The sequence below is a fragment of the Phytophthora cinnamomi genome (assembly GCF_018691715.1).
Source record: "Phytophthora cinnamomi strain GKB4 chromosome Unknown Contig15, whole genome shotgun sequence".
NCBI classification, from domain to species: domain Eukaryota; phylum Oomycota; class Peronosporomycetes; order Peronosporales; family Peronosporaceae; genus Phytophthora; species Phytophthora cinnamomi.
In genome coordinates this window covers 564,751-577,086 of record NW_027150948.1, presented here as the reverse complement: position 1 = coordinate 577,086, position 12,336 = coordinate 564,751, and positions in this window count along the sequence as shown.

Sequence of the window (12,336 nt, the reverse complement as noted above, 5' to 3'; positions counted from 1 at the left end):
ACGTGGGCCACGAGATTCTAAGGGCGGCTGCAGTGTGGCTGGTGCGTCAAGAATCTCGTGGGCCACTATCGCCCACCGATGAGACGCACCGGCCACACTGCAGCCGCCCTTCAGTCTCGCCTTCGAGTCCTGATGCGAACTTGGGGCAACGACATCTCATGCTTTCCTCCAAGCTTCTTTGCTCAAGTTCAAAGACCACGCGGCCGACATCCCGCCGTAGCACGACAACTACGAGCGCATGCTGCACAACACTATCACGCCACGCTCTCTCAACAGGTGTCAGGGGCAACACTACAATCCGGTAGAACTCCAGGCCCCCAAACTGAACAGGGAGATGCTATACCACGAACCCAGGCGACACCTGCTGCCGAAGCGTCTACGGAGTCTACAGTATCTGCTTCTGTCGCTGCCGCCGCTGTAGTGGCAACTGCGCCTATCATATCTCTTTAAGCGACCACCGTAGTGCCCACTGTGTCTACAAAATCTGCTGAGTCTACAATATCTACGGAAGTTCATGTTGGCGATGATTCGGTGCCCGATACACCAACTACAGCTTCGCACCAGGCTTCAAGCGATGTGCTGTCACCGATAAAGGTTTCACCACCTAAGTCTCCATCAACTGTTGAACAAGCTGTTGCAGCTATTTTCTCGGAGATTCCTCGGGATGTTATTTTGCGGGATCAAAAGAAGCCACCTCGCAATGCTGGTGAGGCCATACCAGACGGAGTTAGTGCACTGCTGAATGAGCTGGGACCGATCGATGAAGGTGATACATTTGATCGAAACATGTACATTCTGACAGAGGCACACATTGAGCAGCACACAGACGTCCGTCGCCTCCGTTGCATATCTCCCTTCCCCTCTACATACGACGCACTTGCGTCGTTTGCGATTCATGTCGGAAATAATTGCTTCGACGATACTGCCGAGCATCGCCGCTGTGGACTCCCAGTGAGATTCGATTCATCATTTCTGCGAGCGATCCACACCGTACTCGATGGCAATGTCTGTTCCGACACACCATCTCCAGCTCCAGTATCTGAAAAGAACATTTGTAGTTCATTTGGTGCCTCCCGCTACTTCCGTGACAGAAGCTCTGAAATTAGTTCGATGATGAAGGAGCGGTGCGGGTCACGCTCTTTGCTCATATCCACAGCTAGTTTACGCGTAAGATATGCATTCACTCGGGCTACATCGATTAGAGCGAGGGCCAATTTCTTATGCCACTTTTTGAATGAATGTCCGTCAGCCAAATAGAATCGAGCACGGATTTGGTCTAGGCGATCTACTCCTTGCATGTTGGCGTTGTATTCCTTCATGCATGTTGGTGCCGTGAATGTACGCTTTTCAGCACGTACTTGGCGAGTTACGATACTCTGTGTTGAGGCGTCAGCATTTGAAATCACAGCCACGATGGCACTATCAAACCATGATGCTGCTACCATTGAACGGTCAACCGAAATTGCCTGGCGAGACGTGCTGCGGGCACGTTCCTTTTTCTCCAGAAGTACATGTCTAGCAAAATGAGATCTAGTTCTTCGGACGGTTCCACGTGCATAGAGACCCTTGAACCGTAGTGCAATTAGTAGCTGCAGCGATGTGTAATAGTTGTCCGCGTTGATAATTCGGCGGGTGCGATACAAAGGCCGCACTACTTCTAGAACACACTTTCGAATTTAAGACGATTCTGCCATATCGGCACTCTAGGCTTGGAACTCGTGAGACGACGTGACACCACTCAAACGTTCCGTGATCTCGCTAGCACAATGCAGCCGAAAATTTAGGGAAATCCAGGACGTAGCTCAACACAGCATGTAAATCCGAAAATTGTACTTTCCGGTTGGCTTCATAGAGTTGTAGACAGTGAGAGGTTTGCCATACTTTGAGCGGCAGGCGGTACTTGCTTCGTCCAGCGCGACATCTCATCCGATTTCGACATATTTGGGTCCAGTCACTTTCAGAAGGTTCAACAGGGGGCGGATTCTAGCCACTTGGTCATTGTTAGGTGCATCGGCTTCAATCCACTGAAAGCAACAAGCCTTACGAAGTTCTTTGAAACACCTCAGTCCCATTACTTTGTCCAGCCCTACAGTGGTCCCTCTAAATATCGTGTCCTCCACTTGCTCGCTCCAGTAATTGGAATACTCGCCTTTGTCAATTACAGTCATGTAGAGTAAAATACCAATTAAAGTCATTAGTTCATCCAGCGAGAATGGTTCTGACAACTTGAGGCCATTTAGACGTGCGTATGAATTGGTTTCGCCAACAACTTGCTGCCAAAACGAAATCGGAATGCAGGCGAAAAACTGACGGAGGCAGAGTGTTCAAAACTGTGCTTGAATTCCGGCCGCAGCCGAGTCTTCGTAGTACCATCACCATGCTTGTATAGGTCGGATGGTTCAGCACATTCATTGCCTGGTTCAAAGCGCATGTTATTGATAGCCTCAACCTCCGCTAAAGTAGTCGGCGTCTCTGGTGGAGGGTCGAAAGGCTCCATATACTGTTCAAGCATCTCCATGTCTTCATCAATGCGAACGTTTTCACCTTCATCAACTGCACAAAGTCGTCCCCACCCTAGACCTGTCGCGTTACCATGTAGCGAGCGGTAGTGAGCATTTCCACGCTCTACAGCGCTGAGATTCAAAGTTTCTACACGATTCTGGAACTGAGAGTCCAGCCAATTTATCTGGAACAACGACTGCTTCACGATTGGGCAAACTCTGACCACCAAGTACGCGTTCCCAACACCGACGTACTTCTTCTTCTCGGTAACGAATCCCTCCTTCACCGGCGAAAACACGACCAAAGTGTCAACATACATCGAAAGGACTGATGGCAAGCGACTCTGCCTCGAAGTTTGAGAGGCTGCACGATTTAGCGACGTTGTGTCCGCCACTGCATCCGCACTAGATGGTGAACTGTCAGCTCTGTCGGAAGGTACAACGCTGGTCGTAGCTTCCACCACTACAACCTGGGTCAAGTTATTGGCAGAGCCGGGTGTGCTCGGCAGCACAATGGAAGAGCTAGCGCTGTCCCCCGCGACGATTTGTGTATTTGCTGAAGCTACTTGCGTCATTGCAGTCTCAAGTCTGCGCCGTGGTGTGCCGAGTCGAGTGGGAGTGGTTACCGGTGTGGAATTTCGCATACATTTAGGCTGCTCAACCGCACTGACGTCCTTAGGCTTGCTCTTTGATCCCTCTGGTCGGCCTCGTTTTCTTTTGCTTGGTTCCGAGCCTCCGCATTAATACCCTACGATCTCGCACTTTACGACTGTCGGTATGCTGCCTCGATCATGCTCCGCTGGTGTAACGGGGTTACACGCACAAGTGGCTTGCAGCCACTTGTGATTTTAACAGATAGGATATCTGTTAAAAGTTTTAGATTCCTCCTCACATTGGTGTAAGTCACACCAATAGATACATTGAAGTGGTCCACCACTATGAGTAGTCCACACATACCCAAAGATCCTATTGGTAGAAAGCAGCATCTTTCTACCAATTAGAGACATGCATATTGGCGGGGCTCTGACAGCCAGCCGCTGTCAACCCCTTTCATAGATGATAAACAGTTTTAACAGATTTAGAGGAAGATCAATTTACAAACAATACAGTTCTCATATTACCTATTCTAAGTCACTTGGAGTCTTATCTGATTTAAATTATATTTGTGTATTCAAATATGATTAACTAAAGTAATTACTAAGTACTTACGCTTCCTCATACACGTTGCGCAACGTGTAAGCTAAAGTAGTGAGTCAAGTTAGACCCACTACACCTGGTAGCACTTTGTAGTCCGTCCAACGACCGGCTGCTTGACGTTCGTACGAAGTGTACGAACGCGGAGCTGAGAACCACATGAGCACGGAGGTGCCCATGGAGAGCTCCAACTCGCCTGCAACGCATGTTGCACGCGCTGACTGCCCCCACCTGTCTGATCCAGAGTGGAAAGCCCTCCAACGACTGTCAACAGTCATTGGAGAAGCGGCGATAGCTACGACGCTGCGTACGCTATCGCCGACGGAGCAACATGGTGTCGCTCTGGGGTTCATCATGAAGGAGCAGCGTGACGCTGCTTCCTCAGTGACGGCGTCGTCAGGGACGACACCGCGTGCTCAACCATTAAAGTTGAGCGTAAGCAATTACGTGGGAAGAGAGGGCGAGCCTCTCCTCCGATGGCTTGTCGAACTCGACACAGCCATAGCGGCTCGACGCATCGTCGCCCCGCTGTCGAAGGTCGCGTTCGCCATGTCCTGCCTTGGCGGACGCGCAAGGCGTTGGGCGTACGAGCGCCGACTCTCCGATCCTACGTGCTTCAGCACGTACGAAGTGTTCAAAGAGGAGCTCAAGCAAGCGTTTGAGTCCCCGCAAAACGAGTTCCGGTCGAGGGCGGAGTTCCTCGACCTTCAGCAGGGTAAGCATGACGTCCATGCTTACGCGCAGCGCGCACGATATTTGGTATCAAATATCGTGACTAACCCGATTGACGAGGCGACCCAGGTCGTCACGTTCATGAAAGGACTTAGAGATGGGCCTGTGAAGACCTATCTCTTCCGAGAGGACCCGAGTACTCTTGAAGCTGCAATCACCCTTGCCATGCAAGAAGAATTTAGCCTGCGGCAGGCTAAACTGCATGTGAACGTGCCGAGGCCGCAACCGCGCCCGGTAGCGAGGCCGGGAGGTCCAGAACCAATGGACCTCTCGAATGCAACAACTGCTGGTTACCAGTAGCAGGGAGTCAACGTGCGATGCTTCCGTTGTAGAAGGATCGGTCATTTTGCACGGGAGTGCACAGCTCCCATGCCCCCTGGAGGTGGCCGCAGTGGCGATGCTAGGCATCGCCGCGGACCAACAAAAAACGCGAACATCCAGTAGGCGCGGGGCGCCCTACTGGTAATGCAGTCACGCGTGCCGATATCGGGCACGCGACACTGAGGACTGCAGCCCCCAGTGAGACCAACTCTCACTGCAAGAAGCAAGATGGCAGGCCGAACCTAGTCCTCTTGAAGGTTTACTCGAAGAGAGCAAGTGACTCTCTTCGAGCTTCGGTAGATTCAGGCGCGTCGAACAACTTTGTTCGACTACGGAGCCTGCCGAGACTTGACTTCGAGGAGGTAAATGTACCTCGAAGTCTTCTGGAGGTACGACTGGCAACAGGTGGCATCGTAAAGACCGAGAAGCGCGTCGTTAACGTGCGCTTCTCGTACAAACAACGAGTGTTTGTCGAACACGTTATCGTCCTGGACCTGGACGATACGTTCGACGTGGTAATGGGCATGCCGTGGCTTGCACGGCATGATCCGGTAATAGACTGGAAGAAGCGCACGCTCGTGCGCTTCGGCCGCGACAGCGGAACAGAGAGCGATGGCCCTGTTACCGCAGCGCACGCACCAGCAGGTGCGCGCGGCTCACCAGTCGAGACAGCGCTTCATGCTGCTGTCCCGGAGTGCCCAGGAAGTGCGCGAGGGCGCGCACAAGTGAGACCAACGTCGGCAATGCTGCCGACGTCGGAAGAAAAAGATGTGCTGGTTCTGGGAGCCAACACCCACGTTCAAGCGTCTAAGGGACAGTCCCTGACCCGAAGCGGTCAGGTCGACAACGACGCGTCGGCTCCGGGAGCCGACGCACCCTCGGTCATGAGGGGCTCCGCCAATGAATGGCGCCGAGGTGACAATGGCGTGTCAACTCCGGGAGTTGACGCTGCAAACAGTGCGGACGGTTGCAAACGCACCGCACTGACGCAATTTGCATGCTGTCGTGCAGCCGGGCTGCACGACGGAGCGCCATGCGATCAAGCCGGGCTTGATATCGCGCGCCCGCAGACAGGGTCTGCCGGCGAAGGGACACATTACCGTGCAGCCGGGCTGCACGAAGGAAAATGCGGTCAAGCCGGGCTTAATACCGCGCGCCCGCGGACAGGGTCCGCCGGCGAACAACCGTCCATGGCCGGGCTTGGACCAGAAGAACCACCGAGCGGAGCCGGGCTCCGCACAACAAGAAGACGGTGCAAGCGGGGAACTCTGCGCAAGTCTCGGTCCGGGACCGAGACGCTACAAGAATTGTCTGCCGGGCAGCCAGAGGCGGTGACGCCGGGCGTCGAGACGCTAAGCGTCTTGACGCGCACCGACACTGGATTCCAGTATCGCGAAATGGAACTCGCTCATCCTCCGACGACGGCGTCGGAGTTGACTTCGCTTCCAGCTCATGGCTGGAAGCGCCTCACACGCGCCTTGCACGATGGACGCATCGAGCAGGTCTGCGTTCTTTCGAGTGTCTTCACTCTCAGTGCGAAGACGAGGCGAGAGCGCTTCGAGGAACAAGGTTGGGACTCGCTAAAGTCGAGTCCCTATTACGAATTATTGAGGGAGTACAAAGACGTACTCCCGGAAGACATTCCTGCGGAGCTTCCGCAGGATAAGGGCATTCAGCACGAGATTGATCTCGTGCCGGGCACGAAGTACTGTGTCACGCGGCAGTGGCCACTGCCGCGAGAGCAAGTGAAAGCGATCGACGACTTCTTTGAAAGTCGTCGTAAAGCAGGACAAGTGCGGGAATCAAAGTCCCCGCACAGTGCTCCGACGTTCTGTGTCAAGAAGCCACAGGGTGGATGGCGCATCGTTCATGCTTACAACAAGCTGAACGATGCGAAGGTACCGGCGCAGACGCCGATGCCGCGAAAAGATGTTATCATCGATTCGATGGCCGGGAGCACCGTTTACAGTGCTCTCGACTTGCGAGATGGATTTTATCAAATCCTAATGCGTGAGAGCGATATCCCTCTCACGGCAGTGAGCACGCCAAGCGGCATGCTCTGGGAATGGCTAGTAATGCCACAGGGGCTTAAGAACGCCCCTGCGACTTTCAACAGGGGCGTGACGCACTTGTTGCGCTCGGTGCGCGACTTCGTACCGAGCTACTTCGATGATGTATTCATCCACAGCCGGGCTGTGGACGGGAAGACCGACGTAGAGATACACAGGGTGCATCTCCGGAAGCTACTTGAGCTTATGCGAAAGCATAAGCTCTACGCGAACCTGAAAAGTGTATCTTCGGGGCGAGCGAGATACCCGGGTGTCTCGTAGGAAAGAATGGCATTCGCCCTGACCCGGAAAAGGTCAGAGTGATAAATGAATGGCCAACGCCTTCAAGTGTCAAGGAACTGAGGCAGTTCCTTGGCTTGGCCACGTACTTGTGCAAGTACGTGGAGGATTATGCGGGCAAGATCCGCTCGCTGTCACAATTTCTTAAGAAAGAAGCTGTGTGGAAGTGGACACCTGATTGCCAAAAGGCATTCGATGCAGTCAAGCGGGGCTTGACTGAGGCGCCGATCTTGGCAGTGGCTGACCAAGATCGCCCATTTCACGTAGTGTGTGACGCATCCGATTTCGCGATCGGATGCGCGTTGATGCAGCACGATCACAAGGGCCGTGATCGTATCGTCTACTACCAATCGCGTCAGCTGAAGCCAGCTGAGCACAACTATCCGGTACATGACAAGGAACTCCTTACCATGAAATACGCACTCGCAAAATTCCGAGTGTATTTGCTTGGAAGTAGACCATTTGTGGTCTACACCGACCATGCATCACAGCGCACTGCAGTGAAGTCACCACACATTTCACAGAGAATGGCGAGATGGCTCTCATTCTTTGCGGAGTATAACTTCCGGGTCGAATACAAACCCGGAAGATTGAATGTGGTGGCCGACGCGTTATCACGTCGGCCGGACTACGCAGAAGCTGCTGACGTCAATGCCATTGACGTCATGCGATCAAGCAAAGCCACATCATCTCTGTTGGACGACGTGAAGGCCGCGTACGCGCACGACGCGGACGCGAAGCTCTTGCTGGCCTATGGCACAGCGCCTTCTGACAAGTCCCGTCAGAAGCTGCTCAAACACCTTCGAGCGCGTGCACACCGCTTTCGAGTGCACGACGGACTACTGCTTTACAATGCAGTCGACGACAACGCGGATCGCGTTGTCGTGCCGAATGACCATGACCTGCGACTCAGGATCATGTACGAATATCATGATGCCCCGACTGCGTGACATCTCGGACGTGAGAAGACATACGTCCTTCTCACGCGCGACTTCTACTGGCACCACCAGTATAAGTGGGTGCGCAAGTACATCCGTGCTTGCGAGGTATGCCAACGCGTGAAGCCTGCGCCATTCGCACAGGCTCCACTGCAATCACTACCGACTCCGTCGGAGTGTTGGAAGTCCATGTCTTTGGACTTCATCTTTGGTCTTCCCCCGGATAGCGGAGGGAATACCGGTGTTGTGGTCTTCGTCGACCGCTTCAGCAAGACGGTACATCTTGCTGCGGTGCCGGCAGAGGTGACCGCGAAACAGACGGCCCGTCTGTTCGTCGACATGGTGTTCAAACACCATAGTATGCCGACCGACATCGTGTCGGACAGAGACCCGCGCCTCACAGCGCACCTGTGGCAAGAAGTGTTTACACTTCTTGGGAGCCAGCTGTCAATGTCGACTGCGGACCATCCGCAGACGGACGGTCAAACCGAGCGCGTGAACCGCGTGCTCGTCGACATTCTGAAGAGCTACGCTCACTCGTTCCAATACAGGAGCGAGTGCTTATCGATGACAGAGTTTGCCATCAATAACTCAGTGCATGCCTCGACCGGGCATACACCGTTTTACGTGAATACCATGCGGCATCCACGTCTACTGAGTTTACTCGGAGTGATGGCTCCCACTTTAAGTGGGGGAGGATCTACGACTGCAATACGGCAGCCGAAGAAAACCGCTGACACTTGCACAGTGTCAGCTGCAACAGTGAACAAACCACATGAGTCTGTGCAGGGAGCAGACTCCTCCAACAACAAGGACAAAGACCACGGGTCTGCGCAGGGCGCAGACACCGCGAAGAACCACGCAGAGGCCGGGCCTCTAGCGGAGAGCGAGCTGAATGACTTCAGCTCGGATGCAATCAGTTTCATCACCAAAAGACAAGCCGTGATTCGGTTTGTCCAAGACACAATAGCAGCTTCTGTTGATCAACAGAAGCTGAACGCAGACAATGCGGGCAGAGGCAACACAAATGAATTTAAAGTTGGTTCATTAGTTTTGTTAGCTACACAAAACCTGCCTAGACATGCAGTTTCGGATTTCGGAGCAAGCAAGCTTGTTCCGCGCTTCATCGGGCCGTTCACTGTGTTGGCACGGCACGGCAACGCATACACGCTAGACATACCGTCTAGCATGCGCCTCCATCCGACCTTTTACGTCGGACGGCTGAAGCCGTACCTGCAGCACGAGCCATCTAGCTCGGCTGACCCGAAGCCTCAGCAGGAGCCGAGGCAGAAGCGCATGCCTTGGCCTCAGCGACGAGCAGCCTCTGCTCCAGCGCGCGGACGCGCTGGAGCAACCCCTTCATCTGGGTCCCCAGCTCGACCTGGATATTCGAGGCGGTCTGCGAGACCGCCGCGACTTGGGCCTTCTGGTTCGCCAGCTCCTGTTTCAGGGCGGCGAACTCAGTGCCCTGCAAACGCTCCACGGCGGTCACCCGGTCGTGGAGAGGCGCATACTGATCAGCCCGGGGCTGATCATACCCGGGGCGTGTTCCCACCCCCGCCACCGCCGATCCGTGACGGCCGCGGCTCAACCCGCTGGATTGTTGAGCGGATTGTTGGCCATAGTGTAACGGGGTTACACGTACAAGTGGCTGCAAGCCACTTGTGAATTTAACAGATAGGTTATCTGTTAAACGTTTTGGATACTTCCTCACATTGGTGTAAGACACACCGATGGATACATTGAAGTGGACCACCACAGTGAGTGGTCCACACATACCCAAAAGATCCTATTGGTAGAAAGCAGCATCTTTCTACCAATCAGAGACATGCATATTAGCGGGGCTCTGACAGCCAGCCGCTGCCAACCCTTTCATAGATGATAAACAGTTTTTAGCAGATTTTAGAGGAAGATCAATTTACAAACAATACAGTTCTCATTTTACCTAATCTAAGTCACTTGGAATCCTTGTGTTACTTAACTTATATTTGTGTCTTCAAATATAATTAACCTAAGTAATTACTAAGTACTTACGCTTCCTCATACACGTTGCGCAACGTGTAAGCTAAAGTAGTGAGTCAAGTTAGACCCACTACACCTGGTAGCACTTTGTAGTCCGTCCAACGACCGACTGCTTGACGTTCGTACGCGGTGTACGAACGCGGAGCCGAGAACCACATGAGCACGGAGGTGCCCATGGAGAGCTCCAACACGCCTGCAACGCATGTTGCACGCGCTGACTGCCCCCACCTGTCTGATCCAGAGTGGGAGGCCCTCCAACGACTGTCAACAGTCATTGGAGAAGCGGCGATAGCTACAATGCTGCGTACGCTATCGCCGACGGAGCAACATGGTGTTGCTCTGGGGTTCATCATGAAGGAGCAGCGTGACGCTGCTTCCTCAGTGACGGCGTCGTCAGGGACGACACCGCGTGCTCAACCATTAAAGTTGAGCGTAAGCAATTACGTGGGAAGAGAGGGCGAGCCTCTCCTCCGATGGCTTGTCGAACTCGACACAGCCATAGCGGCTCGACGCATCGTCGACCCGCTGTCGAAGGTCGCGTTCGCCATGTCCTGCCTTGGCGGACGCGCAAGGAGTTGGGCGTATGGACGCCGACTCTCCGATCCTTTCGTGCTTCAGCACGTACGAAGTATTCAAGGAGGAGCTCAAACAAGCGTTTGAGCCCCCGCAAAACGAATTCCGGTCGAGGGCGGAGTTCCTCGACCTTCAGCAGGGTAAGCATGATGTCCATGCTTACGCGCAGCGCGCACGATATTTGGTATCAAATATCGTGACTAACCCGATTGACGAGGCGACCCAGGTCGTCACGTTCATGAAAGGACTTAGAGATGGGCCTGTGAAGACCTATCTCTTCCGAGAGTACCCGAGTACTCTCGAAGCTGCGATCACTCTTGCCATGCCAGAGGAGTTTAGCCTGCGGCAGGCTAAACTGCATGTGAACGTGCCGAGGCCGCAACCACGCCCGGTAGCGAGGCCGGGAGGTCCAGAACCAATGGACCTCTCGAATGCAACAACTGCTGGTTACCAGCAGCAGGGAGGTAACGTGCGATGCTTCCGTTGCGGAAGGATCGGTCACTTTGCACGGGAGTGCACAGCTCCCATGCCCCCTGGAGGTGGCCGTCGTGGCGATGCTAGGCATCGCCGCGGACCAACAAAAAACGCGAACATCCAGTAGGCGCGGGGCGCCCTACTGGTAATGCAGTCACGCGTGCCGATATCGGGCACGCGACACTGAGGACTGCAGCCCCCAGTGAGACCAACTCTCACTGCAAGAAGCAAGATGGCAGGCCGAACCTAGTCCTCTTGAGGGTTTACTCGAAGAGAGCAAGTGACTCTCTTCGAGCTTCGGTAGATTCAGGCGCGTCGAACAACTTTGTTCGACTACGGAGCCTGCCGAGACTTGACTTCGAGGAGGTAAATGTACCTCGAAGTCTTCTGGAGGTACGACTGGCAACAGGTGGCATCAGAAGACCGAGAAGCGCGTCGTTAACGTGCGCTTCTCGTACAAACAACGAGTGTTTGTCGAACACGTTATCGTCCTGGACCTGGACGATACGTTCGACGTGGTAATGGGCATGCCGTGGCTTGCACGGCATGATCCGGTAATAGACTGGAAGAAGCGCACGCTCGTGCGCTTCGGCCGCGACAGCGGAACAGAGAGCGATGGCCCTGTTACCGCAGCGCACGCACCAGCAGGTGCGCGCGGCTCACCAGTCGAGACAGCGCTTCATGCTGCTGTCCCGGAGTGCCCAGGAAGTGCGCGAGGGCGCGCACAAGTGAGACCAACGTCGGCAATGCTGCCGACGTCGGAAGAAAAAGATGTGCTGGTTCTGGGAGCCAACACCCACGTTCAAGCGTCTAAGGGACAGTCCCTGACCCGAAGCGGTCAGGTCGACAACGACGCGTCGGCTCCGGGAGCCGACGCACCCTCGGTCATGAGGGGCCCCGCCAATGATTGGCGTCGAGGTGACGAAGGCGTGTCAACTCCGGGAGTTGACGCTGCAAACAGTGCGGACAGTTGCAAACGTACCGCACTGACGCAATTTGCATGCTGTCGTGCAGCCGGGCTGCACGACGAAGCGCCATGCGATCAAGCCGGGCTTGATATCGCGCGCCCGCAGACAGGGTCTGCCGGCGAAGGACATTACCGTGCAGCCGGGCTGCACGAAGGAAAATGCGGTCAAGCCGGGCTTGATACCGCGCGCCCGCGGACAGGGTCCGCCGGCGAACGACTGTCCACGGCCGAGCCTGGACAAGAAGAACAACTGTGCGGAGCCGGGC